Below are 9,053 nucleotides of genomic sequence, written 5' to 3'. Positions count from 1 at the left end.
AGCCTGTAACCATCATTTTTCCATGACCTCTGCTTCAGTTCTTACTTCTGGGCTCTTGTACTGCATTAGTGCATTGGTATCCCCGAAAGATGGCCTAAAACCTAACGGTCCAACAAATTCTTGCCTCTCCAATTTGCTTTTAGTTACAGTGTTTGTCACAGCAACAGGAAACGTAAGTAGGACATGTGTCAAAGTTGACAAGAGTGTCATAGTTAGCTTCAGCTGTCAGCTTGACACAAAACAAAAGTTATATGGGAAGAGGGAACCTCAACTGAAAAAAGTTGCTCAGTTCAGACTGGCCCCTGACCATGTCTGTGAAGCATCTTCGTAATTGCTAACTGATACTGAGAAACATAGTCAACTGTGGGCAGTGTCATTCCTACACAGATGAGCCTGGACTATATTAAGAAAGGCAACTAAACAGGCCAGAGGAAAAGAGCAAGCAAGAAGAGTTCTCTGATTTCCTGATTTCCTTCAGGCTCCTGCCCTTGAGTTCCTGCCCTGGCTTCCCTCAGTAGTGGACTATAGCCTGTGAACTAAATAAGCCCTTTCCTGCCCAAATTTTTGTTGTTGTTGTTGTTGTTGTTGTTGTTGTTGTTTGAAACAGTGTTTCTCTGTATATCCCTGGTTGTCCTGGAACTCATTTTGTAGACCAGGCTGGCTTCGAACTCAGAAATCTGCCTGCCTCTGCCTCCTGAGTGCTGGGATTAAAGGCGTGCGCCACCACGCCCGGCCCAAGTTGGTTTTGATCAGTGTTTTTTCAAAGCTACCAGATAAACTAGAACCACCTAGGCATGGAAACCAGGACGATGGAGAAGTCTTCAGAAGATGAGAAGGAAGGTCCATCTTAGAAAATGACTCTAAATGTCTTATAGGCAAATAAACGGCACTATTAAGGAAGTGTGTGTGTGTGTGTGTGTGTGTGTGTGCATTTATATGCATATATGTGTATATGTATACATATTCATATGTATGAATATATAAAGAAGTGAATATATATTCATAAAGAAGTGAATATATATGTATATACATATATATATTTATCCGTAAAGAAGTGGGTACTCATCAGAATATAGGAAGAACAGGGCTATTGAGATGGATCAGTGGGTAAACAGCTGAGGTCCATCCCTGGAAGCCATGATGGAATGAGAAATTAACTTCAAAAGTTGTTCTCTAAGCTCCACATATGTGTGCGCGCGCACACACACACACACACACACACACACACACATTAAATTTTATAAAAGTGAATATAGGAAATATATGTGAAGGGAAGGGCTTGACAGAGGTGTCCTGTCCATAACATGTAGGGTGCCTGAGGCAAGAACCCAAAACCTTCATAACAGACCTAACCGCCTACAAATTAGTTATAAACCAGATTCATACACACTTTTGTTTTATAGGACTAGGGATATAACAGAGGACCTTGTGTATCCGCCATTGAGCTATACCCCAAACTCTAACTTATTACTAAGTCAAATATATTGTACTCTTTCTTTTAATAAATGTATTTTTATAATGATAAAAATTTTAATTAAGTGTAAAGCAATGTTTTTTAAATATGAATGGAAGTTGGCAAAGAGAAGCTAGGAATTTGTCAATGGGTCAGCAATTTTGGCATGTTTTATAAGGCTCACATAAGTCATGAATTTTTATATATTTCTTTCATTAAAGTTATTTTCACTTTCGAAAATATATTCTGTAAATTTATTTTTTAAAAACAACTAACTTAATTTTTACTTTATGTGCACTGATGTTTTGTTTGCATGTATATCTGTGTGAAGGTGTCAGATCCCCAGGAACTGGAGTAACAGACAGGGATGAGCTGCTGTGTGGTTGCTGGGATTGAACCTGGGTCCTCTGGAAGAGCAGTCAGTGCTCTTAACCACGGAACCACCTCTCCAACCCTCAGTATTTAATTGAAATTAAGATTTTCATATAATTTCTATTCCATTGACAAAAGTAACTTAAAAGATTAAAAATGATGTGACACAGCCGGGTGTGGTGGCGCACGCCTTTAATCCCAGCACTCAGAAGGCAGAGGCAGGCAGATTTCTGAGTTCAAGGCCAGTCTGGTTTACAGAGTGAGTTCCAGGACAGTCAGGGCTATACAGAGAAACTGTCTCGAAAAACCAAAAAAAGAAAAAAAGAAATGATGTGACACAGGGACAGAGAGATAGTTTAGAGGATAGCTCAGTAGTTTAGAGTGCTTGTGTCCTTCCAGAGAACCAGGGTTTAGTTCCCAGCATGCAAATTGGGCAGCTACCAACCACCCATAATTCCAACTCTAGGAGTTTTAATGCCTCCATGAGCACCTGTATCTATGTGCATAGACACATGTACACATGCATGCACACACACACTTAAAAATAAATCTCTAAATAAAATTTTGTAACTTCATTAAAATATATATAAAAAGGAATATGTTTTTTACTAAAAATGGAAGTCAAAGAAATGAATAAATTAAAACATATCTTTTACTTATTTTTGAGACAGTCTCAAACTTGCTAGGCAGCTATTAACTTGAACTGTTTGTTTGTTTGTTTTTTGAGACAAGGTTTCTCTGTGTAGCCCTGGCTGCCCTGGAACTCACTCTGTAGACCAGGCTTGCCTCAGACTCAGAAATCTGCCTGCCTCTGCCTCCCGAGTGCTGGGATTAAAGCCATGAGCCACCACTGCCCGTCTTACCTTGAACTTTTGACTCTGCTGCCTCTGCGTCCCTCCCTCATGCTGGGAGGCCTGCACCACTATGCCTTACATGGTTGATTTGGTACTGGAGATCAAACCTGGGAATCTGTGCATGGTAGATAAGCACTACACCAAATGAACCCTGTCTGCTTCTCCCTGCCCACTGTCCTCAACCACTTCTTCATTAACATGAGTAGAGCACACCTAGAATCCTAGCTTTAGGCTAACTTGAGCTCATGAAACACTGTACCGAAAATTCAAAAGAAGGAGAAGGAGGAAGAGGAGGATGTGGGGGAAGAAATAACATGAGTAGATGGGGCAGACAGGCACATTCCATGCACAGTCCAGCTGGTTGCCACTGTAAAAAAAAAATCAGTTACATAGTTTTTCATACTCCATACTTGGACCTGTGTATACAGTTAACACTTGGTACCCAAAGGATGGAGCCCATAGATCAAAACATGTTTTAAAATTGTGTCTTGAAAGTCGGGCATGAGGGCTGGAGAGATGGCTCAGCAGTTAAGAGCACTGATTGCTCTCCCGAAGGTCCTGAATTCAAATTCCAGCAACCACATGGTGGCTCACAACCATCCATAATGGAATCTAATGTCCTCTTCTGCTGTGTCTGAAGACAACTACAGTGTACTCATATACATAAAATAAATAAATCTTTAAAAAAGAAAAAAGAAAGAAAGCCGAGCATAGTGGCGCACACCTTTAATCCCAGCACTTGGGAGGCAGAGGCAGGCAGATTTCTGAGTCTGAGGCCAGCCTGGTCTACAGAGTGAGTTCCAGGGCAGCCAGGGCTATACAGAGAAACTGTTAGCACCAGGACACTCCAAGGCCTGGTCCAACCATGTGACACTAGACCTGCGTTGCCAGGACAACGACCCTCCATCCCACAACTCACCTGGCTCAGTTCCCACCCTCACTGGTGTGACGTCATTCTCTGTATAAATTAGGGGATCACCCCCTCCTTGCTCTTCTCTTCTTCTCTTCCCCCCTCCTTCTCTTCTCTTTCTCCTCCTCTTTCTCTCTCCTCTTCTCTGCTCTTCTACTTGCTTCGCCGCCCCACCCCATCCCTGCTTAATAAATCTCTCTCACATGGAATCACCTTGGCGTGGTCTGCTGTTTGGTTTATCCGCCCAAAATATAAAATAAACCCTGTCTCAAAAAGCCAAAAAAAAAAAAAAGTGTCTTGAATGTTTTCACCATTCACCATCAAACTGTGGCTGGGAATGTGGTTTACTTGGTAGAGCTTACCTAGTATGTACCAGACCTGGGTGTGGCGTGTGTTTATGATTCTAATACTTGGGAGGTGGAGCAACATGATCAGAGGTTTAAGGTCATACTCAGCTATGCAATGAGTTCAAAGTCAGCATGGGCTACTGAGATTGCTGTGTCAAAAATAAACAAACAAATAAACAAACAAAACATGTCTTCATTTGCAGGACTGTGGGTGAAATTAAAATTATATTAAGCCAAGTAGCAAAATAATACAGATTCAGAAATACATCTCTCATATGTGGCTCCTAGATTTTAAGTTTTATTTAATTGTATGCCTTTGGGGCGCGTTGTGGGGGAAGTAAGGGGGGAGTCCTGAAACTAGCAGGAGGATCAGGAGAGGAGGGGAAAAAGGGTCTTGGGGTGGTGGAAAGGGACACATATGGGGGAAGGGATAGGATGACAGAGTCCAGCAGGCAGAGGCAAGAGAGGAGGACAGGGAGGGGAAAGGAGGACTAACAGAAACAAAGCCCATATATAAACATCATCATAAAACAGCACTTTACACGCTAACTTAAAATCGAACGCTCATGTCTGCACTGAGCATGCACAGACAGCTTTTCTAATCACCACTGTATACACACCACAAGGTAATTTGCATGGCACTTACTTTCTATCAATATAAAAACCCTAGAGGATTTTATGCAAATATTATTGTATGCGAATACTAAGCCCTTTCTTTGTTGTTGTCGCTGTTGGCTTTATCTCCACCCCCTCCACTTGTTCACAGTGGCTAAGGATGCTGAGCACAGAGGGTTAAGGCACTTGCTGTCAAACCTGATGACCCCGTTCAATCTCAGGACCCACGTGGTAGAAAGAAAGAACCCACCACTTTCCACAAGTTGTCCTCTGACCACCACACTTGTGTCATGACACACACACACACACACACACACGTTGTAATAATAGAATAAATGTAATTTTTAAAAGGAGACTACATATCTTTTCATGTTGTTATTGGTTCCTTGTGTATCTTCTTCTTGTTTGGGGTGTTGTTGTTATTTTCTTTTGGGTTTGGTTTGGTTTGGTGTTTTGTTGTTGTTGTGACTTTTGGTTTGAGACAGGATCTCAGTATGTAGTCCTATCTGTCCTGAAACTCACTATGCAGACCAGATTGGCCTCAAGCTCACACATATCCTCCTGCCTCTGCCTCCCAAAGGCTAAGATGAAAGATGAGTGCCATGTCCTCCTTGTTTATCTTAAGAGAAACTTACTGGGCTGGAGAGATGGCTCAGTGGTTAAAGAGCACTCGCTACTCTCCCAGAGGTCCTGAGTTCAATTCCCAGCAACCACATGGTGGCTCACAACCATCTGTAATTGAACCTGATGCTCTCTTTTGGTGTGTCTGAAGACAGCAACAGTGTACTCATATAAATAAAATAAAATAAATAAACCTTTTTTAAAAAGAGAGAGAGCCGGACATGGTGGCGCACGCCTTTAATCCCAGCACTTGGGAGGCAGAGGCAGGCGGATTTCTGAGTTTGAGGCCAGCCTGGTCTACAAAGTGAGTTCCAGGACAGCCAGGGCTACACAGAGAAACCCTGTCTCGAGAAAAGAGAGAGAGAGAGAGAGAGAGAGAGAGAGAGAGAGAGAGAGAGAGAGAGAGAGAGAGAGAGAGAGAGAGAGAGAGAATGAGAGAGAGAGAGAAACTTACTGTCTTAGGGTTCTATTTCTGTGACGCCATGACCAAGGCAACTCTTATAAAGAAAACCATTTCAGTGGGGCTGGCTTACAGTTTCAGAGGTTCAGTCCATTATCATCATGGTGGGAAGCCTGGCAGCATCCAGACAGGGGCTGGAGATGGAGCTGAGAGTTCTACATCTTGATCCAAAGACAGCCAGGAGAGGCTTTCTTCTACCCTGGCTGGAGCTTGAGCATAGGACCCCAAAGCCCACCTACCTAGTGACACACTCTCTCCAGCAAGGCCACACCTCCAATAGTGCCACTTTCTGTGAGCCAGGCACTCAAACACACGAGTCTATGGGGGCCAAGCCTATTCAGACCATCACACTTACTCAAATACTTTACTTTACTTTTATTTATTTATTTATTTATTTATTTATTTTCGGTTTTGTCAAGACAGGATTTTTCTGTGTAGCCCTGGAATTCATTCTGTAGACCAGGCTGGCCTCAAACTCCACCCGCCTCTGTCTCCTGAGTCCTGGGATTAAAGGTGTGTGCTACCACTACCCAGCTTTTTATTATTATTTTTAATTGGGTTACTTGTGCTGTTGTTGAGTAACAAAAATTCTTAATATAGTCTGAATATTAATCCTTTATCAGATATACGATTGTCCCTTTTCCTATTCTGTGGATTTTCATCCTACTTTCTTGATAACTGTCTTTAGAAGCACATTTTTTTAAACTTCTATAACATCCAATTTATAGTGTTAATTGCTGAAGTTTGAGTTTATACCCAAGGCACCATTGCCTCATCCAAAGCCACAAAGCATGCATCCGTTTTCTTAGGAGAGTTTTATAGCTCAGTGCTGATCACTTTGGGTTCATTTTTATAATGGCAATAAGGCTTCATACTGCTTGTCACAATTTGATGAGGTGACATTGCTGACTATAGGCACACAGTGAGCTCTTAGTGGCTGGCAGCAGGTGCTACGATGACCTAGTCCCTCTAAAGGAACTGCCAAGCCTACATTAATCATTGAATGGGCCACACGGAAAGAGCAGTCTCCCTCTCTCATGGTCATATCTTCTTTTCATAGCTAGTTTGATCACCCATCTTGTTCATCTTCCTTGGGTAACTTGTAACGGTTTCAAAGAGAAAGACTGGCTTCCTGTGGAAAACAGGAAACCAGGCAGCTCCTGAACGTGACCTAGCACTGTCCTGGTGGTGTGACCCCTCAGACAACACTATTCCAGGCAGACCATGGAAGGAAAAGCACTTTAACATGGTTTGTTCCCGGGATGCTATGGTCTCATGTTCCATCTCTGTGCACATAGAGCCTCGGCCTTGTGCATAATGAATCCACTTGGGGGGACTCACCTGGTTTCAAGAGGCCCCAATGACAGTGTTCCAAACGGGCCATATATTTGCTCCGATCTTAGTATTTCCGTGGCCATTCTATATGGGTCTTTACATCTTTACAATTTTTTTTTCAATACTTTAATAGGCCTTTGCCCTCGGGGTACATCTAAAAATATCTGAGGTACGTAGGGACACCATGAGAGGGCGCTGCTGGCCTCTGGTGTGTGAAGGAGAAGGGCACTGCCAAGCTAACAGGGTATAATTCACCCCCCACCCCAAAACCCCCCAGCCCAAAGTGTCACTGGCGCTCAGGTGAGAGACTGAGTAAGCTGACTCTGCTCACACTGACCTGGGTTCAAGTCCCAGTCGTACCACTTCCCACTCCCTTGATCTGGGGTATTCAGCCTCTGGAAGCCATGGTGGGTTTTGTTTTGTTTTGGTTTTTTGTTTTTGTTTTTTGTTATTAATCTAATGTTCACTCTAATAGCTATGTATTAATTTGCATAAAATCAACTAGCAAACCTTTCAAACGTGTGCACCATGGTTGACACAAGGTAGATGACAAACATTGGCCAGTGCCAACGTGGGAAATAACACCAGCATTCTACTGGGAATAAGACTTTAGAGGGATTTTCTTTTTTTTTAGATTTACATTTTGTGAGTGTGCATGTCTTGCCTGCATGTGTGCCTGTGCACCATGTGCGTGCCCAGTGTCTAGGGAGACCAGAAGAGGGCATGAGTCTCCCTAGAACCTGAGTTAGCAATGCTCGTGTGCCACCCTATGGGTGTTGGGAGTAGAACTCAGGATCTCTTCTGTGCAGGGGGTGGGGAGGGCACGCTGCGTCACTGTCTGTGGATCGGAGAACAACGTATAGTACTCTCTTCTCCTGCCATGTGGGGCCTGGGGACTGAACCTAGGTCACTAACCTTGGCACTGAGTCTTTCTCCACTGAGCCATCTTGCCAGCTCCCTTGGGGTGATTTTTAAAATCCAGTTTCCAGGGCTGGAGAGCGAGCATAGTGCATAAGAACGCTTTCTGTTTTTCCACAGGGCCTAGATTCAATTCCCAGCACCCATGTCTGGCAGCTCACAGATGCCTGTTAACTCCAGTTCCAGGAGATCTACACACTTCTCTGGACGCCACAGGCATCCATGCACACATGGCAAAATTCACATCCTCACACGCACACCTTCCCCGACATGAAACAAAATAAACATAAACTGTACTTTAAAAGTTGATGTATGATGTTTAATGTATAGTGAATAACTTTTGTTTTTTTTCAAGACAGGGTTTCTCTGTGTTGACTGTCCTGGAACTCACTCTGTAAACCAAGTTGGCCTTGAACTCAGATATCCCCCTGCCTCTGCTTCCCAAGTGCTTGGATTAAGGTGTGGGTCATCAATACCTGGCATCATTCATCTTTTTAAGTAAAATTCTTTCATGGAGCTCTGACAAATGCATACAGTTATGTAACAGATTAGCGTCACCAGATTACCAGTCATCTGTCCCCAGATTCTTCCATTCTCCCTTGAAGAACATCCTCATTGAAGCCAGGGGTGTAGCTCAACAGTAGCACAGATGCCCCGGGTTTGAGTCTCACAAAAAAACGAAACCCCAGTCACTGACAGCCACTGATCGCTTCCTGTCCCTGAGGTCTTTGAAAGGCAGCATGTGAACAGGATCCTAGAACAAGCTTTTGTTTAGTTAGTTCTTGTTTTTTGCAGTAGTTTCCCTATGTAGCCCAGGTTGGGCTTGAACTTACCCTTCTTTGGTCAAGACCCAGCCACCACTCCAGCTAAGCATGCAGCCCTTTGGGTCTGATTTCTCTCACAAGTTTAGTCTCCTCCATGACTATCTTTGCCTGTGGCAGTAGCTCTGCTCCTTGCATTTCATGATTTGGACTGCTCCTGGATATATTTGCAGTTGGTAAACTCTTCAATAGGAATAGGACTGCTAAGTCCTTTATTAAGGGACGGTCAGCTTTATAAAAAAATAAATAGAATTGCCAAATTGTTTCCAAAGTGACTACTGTAAGAAACGGGTCTGAGATCTCCAGAAGTATTCAAAGCATTTCAGTAAGGCAAAAAGCTTAACTTC

The sequence above is a fragment of the Mus pahari genome, chromosome 12 (genome assembly GCF_900095145.1).
Source record: "Mus pahari chromosome 12, PAHARI_EIJ_v1.1, whole genome shotgun sequence".
Lineage (NCBI taxonomy): Eukaryota > Metazoa > Chordata > Mammalia > Rodentia > Muridae > Mus > Mus pahari.
This window is presented reverse-complemented; position numbering follows the sequence as displayed.